General features: G+C 39.4%; 1 pseudogene; it reads left to right on the top strand.

Annotated features, from left to right (window-relative positions):
* The first annotated feature begins 7,399 nt into the window (after positions 1 to 7,399).
* On the top strand, positions 7,400 to 7,911 carry LOC130021393 (anaphase-promoting complex subunit 15-like; annotated as a pseudogene).
* Positions 7,912 to 15,407: the final 7,496 nt, after the last annotated feature.

The following is a 15,407-nucleotide window of genomic DNA, read 5'->3' as shown; positions in this document are numbered from 1 at the left end:
CCACCTAACCACCTCTGTCATAACCAGGTATTAGGCAAGGCACAAGACAGTTGTGACAGGGACCAGAGCAATAGAACAACAGGCAGGGTGCTCGCTTTTCATGAGAAATGACTGGGTTCCATTTCCAACATCCCATATGGTCCCCCAAACCCCCATCAGAGCCAGGAGAAAACCCTGAACATCACTGGGTGTGACCCAGAAGTCAATAAGAAAAGAAAGTAGTTGTTACAGGGCTGGTTTAGCAGTATCCACACTTGCCAGAGCAACACAAGAATATACAGAAACAACCAAAGGATCAGAAATCCTAGGGTCCCTGCATTCTTTTTTTTTTTGTCCATGCATTCTTAACCTATTTCATTTCTTTTCATAAGTTTAATTTCATTTTATTTTTAAAATTTGCTGAAATAATTTGTTACATTTAATATTTCAGCACCCATCACCTACCCACTATCATATTTTGAGTGTTTCCACCCCTACTCCCAAGCCCTGGCCCCAAAGTAAGGTCTAAATAATTAGTTTTGTATTGTTTATTATGAATAATCCACTAAATATGATTCAAGAAACTTTCTTTAAAATGTGTGAAGATTCTTGTATATCACTCTGGAGCAAGTAAATCATTGTATAAGAGATTAGCAACATATAAAATGTCATGCGGCCACACATGTGGCCATATGCTCCAGGAATTCTAAAATTTTAAATACTTTTACACAGTCGGTGTTAATTTTTTAACTGGATGGTGATGTTGGAGTCCAGAGGTATCTCTGCAGGATACAGTTTTTTGTTGCTCCCTTTGCAGATTTTTATTTGTGTGTCTCTGGATCATACCCACTGATGAGCTAAGGTGGCACCAGAGGCAGTTCCTAGGCATGACTGCCAGGATCCAGGAAGCAGAGAGAGGTAAGAGAGGTCACCCATGCCTAACTCCACGCAATCCTGGAGATTTCAGTCACAAGTCCAGTATACCTAGGTTTTTCAGCAGGTTCACTCATGGATGAGGGCTGTCCAAGCCTTTGGAGAGCAACCTTAAGCATGACAGCACTTGAGTTCTGAAGGTTTTTGGCTGCCAGGGCTCAGTTAGGGTGAGAAGAAAAACTCCCCCCTTCCCCCACCTCCGGGTTTTTCCAGATCAGACAGCCTGGTGTGGGGTCTGCAGGCATATTATGGTGTATTGTTCTATGTTATTTCATTTCTTATCTAGGTGTAGAAAAGATAATACTTTGACTACAAGTATAACTCAGAGAAAAACAGAAGCCTGTGTTCCTGATGTAGGAACACTGTTATAAGAATATTGAGAATGCTCTCATAAGAATACATTATTATTTGAGCAAATTCTACATGCCTATAGGTCAGAACTATCAGGAAACACCGATAAAAGGAAGCTCACTTACTGGTAAGGCAGAATAGTCTGTGAAGATTTTGGCTTTTGTTCATGAGACTGTAATGTTGTCTGCAATAAATGATGAAGTGGTCATTAAGTCTAGTTATAAAAGAAAGCATATCAAGATAATAAGTATATTCTCATAAACTGAGTTAATATCAGAAACCAGACTTAGAGTAGAAGTGGATGTAGATATATGGACCCAAGAACTCAAATTTAACTTCATGCTCACACCCATTTGACTAGCACTGCTAATCATTGCATAAATATTTTAAATACCATATTTTCATAGATGTCTTGTGAAATTAAAGTAATACTATATATACAGTCTTACTTTTTTAAGCTTAATATTAGGTTTGTGTTATGATTATTTCTATATTAACTCAAATATTCATAGACTTCCACTTTTAATGTCAGCATAGATTTTCATGTACTATAAGTATTTTATAGAGTATTAAATTTTGGAACATTGAAAGAAATTGAGTTCACTAAAATGAGCTCTGATTTTTTTCCTATAGAGAAAAATAATGTTTCAATATATAATTCTAGGACTAAACTTTATGACTTTCATGCATATTAAAAATTTCTCTTCCTAAATATAGTGAATTGTATACTTATTTGATATTTTTATATACCTGCATGATCAAAAATATCTATTTACCTTCTGTTTAACTTTATAGGTGAAAATTTTTTTGTATTTTTCAAATGAGTTTATGGCATATGAATCTAGTATTCTTTATTTGCCAGTTTTGTTTCTCTTTTTAATTACTACTCATGCTCTGATTAAATAATGGAATGCTAATCGGTCAATATTAAGCACCCACTTTGGCTAAGTCTGGAGTCAAGTGAGGGAAAACAAGCATAATTTTAAGAAAGACATTTCAACATCAAATATGTGCTTCATTATGACAATGTTATATGTAGCACTTTGGAGAACATGGCTTAATTCTGATGGCTTGTAGGACTACTGTTTCTCTGTCCTTAGTGTAAGTGATTGTTATCTCCATAGTCATCAGAGCTAGACATTTGCAGGCCATTATGCATAGAAGTAAAGCATTTAGACTAATAAATGAAGGAGAAGGATATACCTATTTTTGGTTATGTACGGAACCAAAGAAGAAACCAAAATGGATTGAGCCAAGTGAAAAAATTCAGATCTCTTTTTCCCAGGGGCAAAAGAAAGCAATGAATGAAAGAGAGACTAGGGATGTTTCTCTAGGCAACTCCTTCCCCATGGAAACATAAACAATGGAAATGAAGTTTTCTAATGATTGTTATGGTAGAATAGCACTGAGCATCTTTTTGGTATATCTCCTGGATTACAGAGTTTGGAAATATAAGCACTAGCCACAGTGCCCTCCCTGAAAACTAGGGTTCTCAATATGATTTGGGTTAGATGAACTTCTCTGAGATTGGGAAAGTAGGAAAGGGATAGATGCCATTACTTCTGAGACTTCTTTTTCAGTTCTCTATTGCCACTCTAAATGTCTCTGATTTTCAGTGTTGAATTCTTGACCATGCATAATAATAGCCAGACTTTATACAAGCTCGACTCAAGCTAGACTTTATAGGAGCAGCTTGCCAACTAAACAGACAATCTCCTTTTCCTTCTGGACTCCTAATTACCGCAGAGTTAAACAAAGTAGCATTTCTTCACTCCTTTATTTATTAGAAGGATTTTAAGATCACACACACACAGACACACACACACACACACACACACACACACACACACAAAGACAGCATTTTCTGAAGTGACCTAGTTCTCTAAGTTTTTCCTAGTTCAATCAGGATTCCAGGAGTTCATCTCTTCAGCTTCTATGGTGGTTTAGAAGTCATTTGATATTTGAATTCGTCCACTTATGCTAATACAGCTAAAATGATTCTAATCTCTACAATTGAGTCTTCCTGTTTACATTCCTAACATTATAACGCTTTTTTCTGAATGTTTATCTCTACCATTCATAAATTGAAGCCCTAATTTCCAAGGAACTTTGTGCAATATTTAGACTATATGAGATCATAGGTAGAACCTTCATGATAGGGTCAGTGTCTTTGCAGAAGATGAAGAGATTAGAAAAAGTTCTCATCCAACCATGTGAAAACCCAGGAAGAAGATAATAATCTACAAACCAAAAAGAGAGCTTCATCTTTATTTTATTTTTAAGACATGATAATTTGTGAATTTTTTATAATAGACTTGTTTCACATATATAATAATCCATCACCAATCCTTCCACCAATGTACCAATTCCCTTCCACCCTGTCACTCCTAGCCTGCCCTCTTAGCAGGCATATAAAAATTTTATTTCATATTATTTGTCCAACAAAACTTAAAGGAATGTCAAATGGAATTATCAGAAAATAAATCAATGAAAGTCAATTTTTGATGGTTGATTCCTAAGTGCTTTTAACGAATAAAAATAAGACATTAATTCATTATTTAAAATTCACAAATTCCCTTAGCAAACTAGAAGTAAAAATTCCTTTTCTAATCGAATAGAGGCAAACATATGCATTGTTAGTGAGTGCCACACTCAGTGCCACGTATTTGGAACTTTGCCTTGCCCTTTAGCAAAGCTCTTGCCAACAGCGGTAGGGCATTTGCCTTGCACGCAGCCAACATGGCCAACCCGAGTTCGATTCCTCCGCCCCTCTCCGAGAGCCCGGCAAGCTACCGAGAGTATCTCGCCCACACGGCAGAGCCTGGCAAGCTCCCCATGACGTATTCAATATGCCAAACACAGTAACAACAAAGTCTCCAATGGAGACGTTACTGGGCCCGCACAAGCAAATCGACGAACAACGGGAGGGCCTTTACCTTTACCTTTACATGTTTAAATCGAATCACTGTAAGATAGACCATTACAAAGCTATTCATGATTGAAACAGACCATCACAAAGCCATTCATGATTGGGTTTCAGTCATATAATGGTCCAACACCCATCCCTTCACCAGTGTACATTTCCCATTACCAATGTCCCCAATTTCCCACCACCACCACCCTACCACCACATTTCTCCGTACTTGACTCTATGGCCGGTACTTTTGTTCTTTCTCTTTATCCTTTTTTGCATTATGGTTTGCAATATAGGTACTACGAGGTCATCATATTTGTTCAAAGCATTCAGTATTTTTGTCAGGAAGGTACAGCTGAAGTAGATTTTTCCCCACTGGGTGGTGATTTGGGGTTGTGGAAGTGACTTTTGCAGGTGATTCTGGAAGTACAAGGGGAGGGGGAAAGCAGATATCCCATCATGACCTCAAAAAAGCTTGGAGATTTTAGCCACAAAAACCCACATTTTCAAATTTTCAGCAGATTCATATCTCAATGATGTCTGTCCCAAGATGGTGGAGTCTGGATGGAGAGCACAGTAGGGATTTTGGATTGTGGGAGCAAGTGGCTGCCAAGGGCTATGTTTGGGAGAGCAGTATGCTCACTAGCCCCTCTCCAATCTACCCATGTCTGTTCAGGCTGGCATGGGGCTGAGATTATCTGTGGCTTTTGATCTCTTTAGAGATTTATTTATGAGTCCCTGAGCAACACAGATAAATGAGCTTGTGTGACTGAGCTACAGGTTGTTTGTGGGCATGGCTCCCACATATCTAACTTTTGGCAATTTCTGGAAAACCTGGTCCTGAGTTGTTGGAATCCAGCCAGAGGCACAGCAGCAATTTTGGGGTATCAGGAAAACTCCACCCAGATCCCCCATCTCCCAATATGTAGGCATTATACCCACTAACTGCCCCCAGCGCCATGTAATCCCATCAATGCCCAAGGCCCAGAGACTATAAAACCCTGCTACTGGAAACAGACAGCCGCATTCGTGGCTGTGAGGCATCTTATTATCTAGTTCTTACTCTGGAGAACCTGCCAGGCTATTAAAAGTATCCTTCCCACACGGAAGAGACTGACAAACTCCCCGTGGCATATTCAATATGCCAAAAACCAGTAACAACGATGGGTCTCATTCTCATGACCCTGAAAGAGCCTCGAACGTGGCACTTTTTAAAATCTCAGGGCTAGGATGAAGGAGACATAACTGAGGCTGCTCAAGGTAATTGATGAACAACAGGATGACAGTGATACAGGAAAACCAAAGACACCATCAGTCTGCTTATGCACTTGCCCTGCAGGTTCAGGTTGACATGCATGCACAGTGACCCTTGGACCCCAGTGGTGATAGCAGGAGTGGTCCCAGTAGGGAACAGGACAGGAGCCAGGGCTGCTACCATTCGAGGCCTGGGCACCTGTGCAGGCTGCAGCAGAGCCTGACCAGGAGGCACATGCTTCCATCTTGAGTCTTCAGACATATGAAGGTAAAGGAGGTTTTTCCCCATAATATGCTGCAGGCTGCATGGCTGGTCTGGGGAATAAATGGTGGCAGGGCTGCCCCAACTGTAGTGAAGCAGGGGTCCCATAATGGGAACCCAGGTCATCAGCTCAAAACTCCAGGATCTGCGCTCTCTGGTGGTGCTGTGTTGGACTGAGACACGTTAAAACTCTTCCATAGCATTGAGAGCTGCAGTAGCTCCACCCACTGGAGCTGTGCTGCCACCATCTTCCTAAGTTTCACTCCGGGCTGGTTTTCTCCATGGAGGGCAACCCCCTGTTTCATTTAATGACGCTCCTCCTGAGACAGTATATCAAAGAGTTATCCAAAACATGACACTCACTCATGCAAAAATTTTGTGAGCCCATAGATTGTTCAGATAACTGAAAGATGCTGTCCCTCCACCAGCTTTGCCTCAAAACTGTATTAAGGCTATGAATTCTTTAAGCTGTTGCTTGTCCCTGAAGCTGAGAGCCTTTATCAGACATGAACTCTATGAGGCCCTGATCTTAAACTTAGAGCCTTTAAAACTGTAGTAATTGTACAATGTATAAGTGCCTATATGGTATAATGCTATACACTCTCACTGACAAAGACTTAAAATAATATTTAGGAGCATGATAAAATTTTCATCATATGCTAATCTGCTATTCACATCATTGTAGACAACTTTCATAACATTCCTGAGATTAATACTTTCATTACTCTGATCACTGATACACCAGTCAAATTCTCAGTCTCAGATTGCACATAAAGAGCAGAAGCAGATGTAGAATTCAGCTTTCCTTATGCCTTATAAATATACAGTTCATTTTTCTATTATATTGTTTGATTTTCCCCTTCCCCTAGTAAATTTGTAAACATTCCCACATTTCCTTTAAAATAAAATTTTTGGGGCCAGCTTTTCCTGGCCTTCACTCCTCTACTCCTTTTAACAATTTTATATACTATTAATTCCCATTATTAAGCTACTTTATGGGCTGGAGTGATAGCACAGCAGTAGGGCGTTTGCCATGTGCACAGCCAGCCTGGCCAAGCCGTGTTCGATTCCTCCGCCCCTCTCAGAGAGCCCGGCAAGCTACCCAGAGTATCTCGCCCGCCCAGCAAAGCCTGGCAAGCTACCCATGATGTATTCAATATGCCAAACACAGTAACAAGTCTCAAAATGGAGATGTTACAGGGCCCACTAGAGCAAATCGATGAACAACGGGAGGACAGTGGACAGTGAACATATTTGAAATTACTACAACATTATGTTAATGTGAAAAATTTAGGGTTATTTTCTCACTTCTGCCAAGAAGGAAGGAGTCCCTCTTGTTTGTTTTGGGTTTTTATTTTTTGGCTTTTTTGGGTCACACCTAGCAATGCACAGGGGTTACTCCTGGCTCTGTGCTCAGGAATTACTCCTGGCCGTGCTCAGGGGACCATATGGGATACTGGGAATTGAACCCGGGTTGGCTGCATGCAAGACAAATGCCATACCTGCTGTGCTATCGCTCCAGCCCCTAGGAGTCCCTCTTGAACTCCTCTGCCTCAAATTTCTTCTTTATGTGAAGATTGAATTTACTAGAATCTAAATTTCCAGTTCTAGTATGTCCATAAAACAAAAATTCTTCTCAATAGAAAAAAAAATGTCTTCTTGAAGCACTTTCTGGTCACTGCTGACTATCTTCTTACCTAAGAGCCATGTCTACCTTGTTCTCATTCCTCTTCCTCTTGGTAATTAAGACGTTATGGTTTAATATATTTTTGAAGGTTTTATGGGAGGAGGACACACCCAGAAGTTTTCAGGGCTTACTCCTGGCTCGGGGCTCAGGGGACCATACGGGATGCCAGGGATTAAACCCACGTTTGCTGTATGCACAGTCTACTAACTGTAATATGTGACTCCTATGATCTAACCTGCATGGACCCTGCATACAGGAAACTGACCTTCAGCAGACAAAGCACCAATGTCAGTCCTGGCTCCAGAGCATCACAGAGAAAGACAACTACATAGTACCTCAGAGCACTGTAACAGTGAGAAAGAGAATGATGAAGATAAAGACAAAGATAGTGAAGAGGACTTCAAAGATAACAAAGACACACTATAAGGGACTGAGATAAATAACTATAATGAATCTACTGATGATGATGGTGAGGTCAATGAGGTGGGCATGGAGGGCAATGAACAGGAATTGGACCAGTGGATCATGTAATTGACAGGGCATGGTGGCCCCTGTCAGATTCAGGTCAGCCCAACCTATTGTGAACATCCTGAAGAACATCCTGTTTTCTCCAGTGTTTGTAAGCTTACTCTTGGGCAAAGCTTCAACTTGTTGTAAGAACCTGATCTCCTTAGTCTCCCCCAAAAGATTGTCTTCCTCTGAATCCAAAGGGTCTGAGCCCCCCCCCCCTTACTCTCCACTGTGGCCAGTACCTCTCCTTTTGGTTGCCAAGTTTAGTTTCTTCATAACTCTTCAATGAGAATGCAAGAGTAATAGTTTTAAAAGTCTTCTCTTCCTCCTATTTCTCACCTCCTCCCCAACAATCTCCCTTCTATTTCCCCTTCCCCTACCCACTGTCTACCCTTCAGAGTCAGAGGGATTTTGTTTATTTGGCTGTTGCAAACTCCACACTAAGAAATAACTTTTACTGGTGAAACTGTATTGAGAAACACAAAAGAAAATGCCAGACACACTCAGAGGTGACACTTCATCAAGATTCTATTTCATCTCTAAACTGACTTAAATCTCGAAAACTGTTCAATCCATCATTGAACAACTATTGCTTTTTCCCTGTAAAAGCAGTTATAATCAAATCAAAAATATGTCTGAACAAGCACAGGGGAAAGTTTGAATGACTTTGGCAAAGTATTGCTTTGTTAACTACTCCTAACTCACTTGTTGACATAAAAGCATGCAGTCTGTGGCTTCCCTGTATTAGGTTGAAGCATGTTATATTAGCTTTAGCTACAATAACAAATACCACAGACAAGATGGCATGAACAAAAAACATTTGTTTATTATAGTTATAACCTAGAAATATAGAAATCAAAAGTGCTAGCAGATTCGGTTCTTAATGGAGTCCTCCTCCTCTTGAAGTTTCCTGACTTGAAGATGGTTGCCTTCCTGCTATTTGCTTCTATGTAGAGAGTGAGAGAGAGAGACCTCTCTTTCGCTTCATTTTATACAAACTATAATTTCATTATAAGGGTCCTCCCTCATGATTTCATCTACTACCTATGATTATCTATAGTTTCATGCTCAAAATATCATAACATTAGAGGCAAAGTCTTCAAAAAATACATTTTAAGGAAATATTCAGTTATGAACAGTCAGTCTATAATATCCATTCTCTCTTCTTAGATTCTGCCTCAGATTCTTATTTGGGAAATTTTTCCTAAATATCCCACTCCTTCTAGCCTCAAACACTATGCACTTTTCTTTTATTCCATTCCTACAGAATAATTGGTTATTATATGAGAAAATTTGACTACTTCCTTCAGGCAAGTGAGAACATGCATGTCTCATCAAAACTATAACCCAGAACCCAGCTCCTGGGTGTTATTAATTTAATATATTAATTATTAAATTATATAATGTTATTTAATAATCAATAATTTATAATATTAGAGACTTCAGAATCCATATATCTATTATTTTGGATGAATTAACCCACCTGGGATTCAGTTTCATTGATAATGCTGCCTGACACTACCGTTATGATGACTACGTATAGAAGTCCATAGAAAGTGTAACATATTATAGTTACATATATTTAGAGTTGAACAAACCTAGTTTTAAAATCAACTTACTAGCAATAAGACATCGTATTATTTTTCCAAGACATTGGCTTTTTTTGCATAAAATGGGAATCTTTAGGTTTAATTAACAAGGCCAATATCAATAAATATTTAGATTAAACAAGGCTAAAGTCAAGATTAAATAAAATACCTCTCCTCCAAAGAAGTGCTTAGTAAAGTTTTTTTTTCATGCCCACAGAAAGAAGCCAGGCAGTTTACAAACAGCCATATTGGAAGGGAGCACAAGACCTTCTTGTCAGAAACTCAAAAGTTCTTAGTACTTCCTACCTAAATAAAATCTCCACTAGCATTCTCACTGTCCCAATTTTCTGAAGTGCTCTAGTTTCATGGAGATAATTTAAAAAAAAAAATCAGGGTTGTACTCTTCGCCTGTTAAGTCACTATGCTGTGCTGCTCCTAGTCATCAGAATGACTCATGTATCAACACCAGTGATTGGAATAAGTCCAACAGTGATAAAGTGAGTATCTTTCACATCTGCTGTGCGGGCTGTTTAGAAACAAAACTCCTACATATCTTCCTTAGGTGTGGGCGCTGCTCTTTTCTCACGTAACGAAGACAAAATGATCTCATGTAAAGGAAAAATATGCTGGGTCCTCAAGATTTTGTCATCTGACCTTAAATTTCTTCTTAAACTTGAAATGCTTTTCATCCAATAGCACTGTGCCAGGTAATTCTAGATTCACATGTCTTTGCCTTTGTGTCCCCTCTTTTTGTGCCTTCTCCTTCAACAAAATCCACTTGCTACTGACCAAAAGTTGAATTCATAATTTAGCTCTTTGCCATGACACTCTATCAACTGTATTGTCTTCCATCTACAAATCAAGACAGAGATGGGACAGCATGCCAGGGTTGACAGGCTCAAAGGGAAAATTCTGAGTTCAGGAATGTTTCTAATCATTATGCTAAATTTCTGCCCACAGCATTTGACCCAGTGAAGAAAGATGCTGAAGCAAGAAAGCAGAAAATTGAACATTACCAAAAATTTTTAAGTAAAATATAGAATTTGTGTGTGTGAAAGAGAGCGAAGGAGAGAGAGAGTTGTCTGTGTCTCATTTTCCTGTTCCCTTGCCCATTGACACCCATGAACTTGTTGATACATCATTCTTTTAATATGTGCTTCTGAATTTACACTTCTTTTAAAGACTTGCTTTCCAAGGACATGTCAATAACCCAAACAAGAATTATGGAGCACCAAAATCATAGGAAGTATTAATTGAATACCATAATTTGGGAGTTATGAATTATTTGGCTGGGTTAAAGCTATAGAAAGATTCAATAGCATTCAATACAATGTATGTTCATTGCAAGCTCACTATAGACTAGATACATCAATAATTATTAAGTGGCTAAGTCTATTAAATCAAATGGTTGTCCTTATGTAGACAAGCATGGGCTCACATTATCCTCTTTACTTCTGGTCACAATAGTAAGAATTTGCAACTCATTGTGTTAGCACTACTGGTCCTGGCCCATGCGAGATCCCTCAATTGTTAACTACTCAGGCCTTTATCTCAGGCAGTGTCTGTAACAACTTCTATTTTCATACTGTAACAACTTCTATTTTCATATGCTCCTTTGTGTGTAAGAAAATCTGAAACTATAAAAATTCTAATACTTGGATCAGACTCTAGAAAATGTTCATTTATCCTTTTAATGTACCTTTAAGGAAACTGAAGTAAAGTCACATTGCCTTCCCAAGGCTGGCTTTGTGTGACACCCTACCTGCATAGAGACCCTCTCTTAAATAAAATATATATTAATGGATTAAATTTTATCATAATAGCATAAAAGTTCTGAACTTTTTAACACTTGTCAGAAATAAAGAATCTGTATTGTTCTTGATATTGATCAGTATTATAATTCTCTTCTCTCTTCTATGGGGACATGAACACAGACATAATTGTTTATGATCCTATAAATTAATTCTGAATAATGTGATAAAGTGTCACCACTGTTTTATAATTATAATTTATAATTTCAATTTCAAAAAGAATTGGTTGAATATGAAGCTTCAGGTTCTCCAAGCTTCATGGAATTTGAAATCTATCACTTTCCACATACTGTAAAATTTACTGATAGATGAACCCAACTGATTTTTCTTAAAATAATGTGTCAAAAAAAAAATAATGTGTCATTTATTACTTTATGATTCATTACAGATATTAGATTCCTGGTAAATAGTTGCAATTTGCTTTGTGAACATCATGGAAAAAGCTCACTTCCAAGTAAGCAGTATTTCTTTAGCTCTTTGAAAACCTATCTCCAATACTAACCTTTTCCTTTTCCTCTTTTCCTTCAATTAACATCCACTCACTGACCAGTGCCCCTATGATAACATATCTACATTTCAACTCACTTGGAAAAGCTTCCATCTCAAGTTATTTGTTTTTCTCTAAGGAAAAAAACAGACATAATAAAATTCGCTGTAGACTGCAGATTAGCATTCCTATGGTTATGAAAAGAGCACAGTTTGTCATTTTCTGTGATCAAGTAAATTAGTGCCATTTGCTCTTCTAAATATTACATACTTTACATGACTCTTCTTAAATAATAAGCTACATTTAAAAACAATGATTCTGGTTACATTTGTATTTAACTGAGTCTTTCATAGGAGGTGAGAATGCCTAGGAATTGAGATGTTAGAAGGAAAATCATGGATTGTCCTGAGGGTGTTGTGGTGGAATGAAGAAAAAAAGTGATCAGAATAGGTGTGTTCACAAAGGAAGAGAGATGTGCAGGAAAGTGACACGTAAAAACGATAGTGGTGCAAAAAGTGGTAGGCATAAAAAGTACCTTCTATACCCAGGTATGTTCCAGAAAGCAGATTATTGAGGGCTCATTGATGTGCCTATATAGAATCACTTCGATCTTCCCCTGGAAATTTTCTAAGACTTATCCTAGCTGTGGCTGGAGCGATAGCACAGCGGGTAGGGCGTTTTCCTTGCATGTGGCCAACCCGGGTTCAATTCCTCCATCCCTCTCGAAGAGCCGGGCAAGCTACTGTGAGTGTCCCGCCCGCACGGCAGAGCCTGGCAAGCTCCCATGGCATATTCCATATGCCAAAAACAGTAACAAGTCTCACAATGGAGACGGTACTGGTGCCTGCTCGAGCAAATCCATGAACAACAGGACGACACTGCTACAGTATGCTACCCTAGCTGTATAGCTGGAAACCCCAGGTGACTGAGTCAAGCTAAGATATAGATTTGAATAAGTTTTAAAAATTTAGTAATACTAAAAGAAATTTGGGTTTTAGGATCACACCCAGTGGTGCTCATGGATTGCTCCTGGCTCTATGTTCATATATCACTCCTGGTGGTGTAAGGAGTTTCAGGATTAAATTTGACTCATTTGCATGCAAGGAAACCTCCTTAACCTTTGTATTATCTTTCTGGTCCCCACCAATTTTTTTAATAAATCATACAAATTTCCCTTAGGAAGGATGTGTAACACTTATCATAATACTAGAACAAATTTTAATTTGTTCATCTTTTCTGCCATGTGAAAAAAAGTCTTATCTGGAAAATGAAATTAACACAGAATAAAGCTAAAACAAAGATATGACAGAAGGTATAAATCCATAATGACCCAATTTGAGCCATTAGATCCACCCATTTCTAAACTCACATGGTTAAATATAAGACAGGTATAAACAGTTGTAAATTCCTTCTTCTTTTAACACACCCCATTTGCAAGAAAGAGTCCTGATTATTACATGATTAAGACTATTAAATAATATAATATTAACAGAGTAAGGAAAAAATACACACAAAAAAACGGATTTGTATTTAGCAAAAATACAAATTTAGCTGGGGCCCCTTGGAGGGGGGCAGGTTGAGTTTCCCTCTCTGCCCTGAGCAGAGCTCCGGCAGCCAAAGACCTCCAGAACCAGCCACAACCATGCTGAGACCACTCTCCACACGCATGAAGGTACCAGCAGAGGAACAAAGAAATGCGGGTCCCGGGGCTGAGATCTCCAAGCCTGCTCGGATTGGAGCTGAGCATCCTACACCCAGATCCTCCATTTTCCAGTATGCAGGGGTCACACCCACAAACTGACCCCCTGGTGCCGTGTAATCCCATCAACGGCCAAAACCCAGAGACTACAAAACCCAGCTCCCGTAAGCGCGTGACCACATTTGTGGCCATGCGACATCTTATTATCTCATTCTTGCTTTGGACAACCTGGCAGGCTACCGAATGTAACCTGCCCACACGGCAGAGTCTGGCAAACTCCCCGTGGTGTACCCAGTATGCCAAATACCAGTAACAATGATGGGTGTCATTCTCCTAACCCTACAAGCTTAATGTATCTCTTACTGTATCATACAAAATGACTAGAAAGATTATTCAGAAGTAAGTAAATCTAAGATCCTTGTTGGACTAAGGAAAAGAGAAACATACTCCTAAACTGCATTTTGGCCCTTGAGCGGATCTCCTGGCTGCAAAAGATCTTTAAAATATATTCTCCGAAGGAAGGGCCTTTACTGTTGATGTTGATTGTGCTATCTCACGTGTGTGTAATTGCTACCCCCAATGCTTGGAGTGGGGTGGAAACCAAGGCTTTGAGACCAAGAGCAGAGAGACTAGCAAGGGGCACAGGAGATGAGGGGAACAAGGGGCAGTGGAATGGGGTGCTTAGTGAGACTGAAGCAGGTGCATGGGGAGAACAGAATAAATGACTACTGATCACCAACCAGCCTGTCAACACTGTTCTTTCTTCGTGCATCTGTTGGCAGCAGATTCATGCCGGGCTTGGAGAAGTGGCTCTTGGCTGCCGAATGCATGTGGGGAGAGAGACCACCACCAACACCACCTTCACTCATTTATTTTGTGGCTACACGTCCCCAAATAGAAATTGTGAGGTAAGAAATTAAAGGTTTTCTGCGATAGCACAGCGGTAAGGAGTTTGCCTTGCACGCAGCCAACATGACCGACTCGAGTTCGATTCCTCCGCCCCTCTCGGAGAGCCCGGCAAGCTACCGAGAGTATCTCCCCCACACGGCAGAGCCTGGCAAGCTACCCGTGACGTACTCGATATGCCAAACACAGTAACAACAAGTCTCATGATGGAGACGTTACTGGGCCTGCTCGAGCAAATCGATAATTCATAGTATAATTTAAATTATACTATAATACATTTTCTGACTTTAAATCATACTATAAAATTATGGTGTCTATTTATCCTCTCTCCATATTTTTTAGTGGGCCCATATTCGCTCCCTCTTGTGCTACCTTCTGTGGAAGACCACTTCAATGTATCAACCTAAGAAACATAGTTACCACATTTTCATCAGACTACTGACCATCTCTATGATGTCTTTCGCGAAATGAAGACTTCCATAAAGTGGCGGCCGAAAGGGTTCTGCTGAGACCCAGTAGCTTCCATATTGTTACCATTTTAGCCGTTTTGTGGAAATCCACTAACTTACTAGATATTTATTTGGTATCTTCTGTGTTTCAGGCATGTACTTGGCACAAGGTAATATAACTATGAGTAAGATCAGCATGAACATGGTCCTGAGGGAGTTTGCAATCTAGTTAGAGGCATAATTTAATAAGACTTTATCATGCAATGGTAGTAATAAGAGGTAACCCAGAACTAAAGAACACAGAGTAAGAGCATCAGTTTTCTAGAGCTGTATAACAAATTACCACAATCTTGGTGTCTTAAAATCACAGAAAGATGTGTCAGAAGTCTAAATAAGTAGCTCAATTTCATTCCTTGTTCAGTCTTACAAACTCAAAATCAAATTGCCTTACTCCTGGCTCTGCACACAGGGATCATCCTGCCAGGACTCAGTAGAACCACCAGAACAACCGTATACTATGTCAAGTTCCCTACTTGCTGTACTATCATTCTGGCAGCTGTTTTTTTCTCTTGGTTC

This window comes from Sorex fumeus, unplaced genomic scaffold, assembly GCF_029834395.1.
Source record: "Sorex fumeus unplaced genomic scaffold, SorFum_2.1 ptg000002l, whole genome shotgun sequence".
Lineage (NCBI taxonomy): Eukaryota > Metazoa > Chordata > Mammalia > Eulipotyphla > Soricidae > Sorex > Sorex fumeus.
This window is presented reverse-complemented; position numbering and strand designations above follow the sequence as displayed.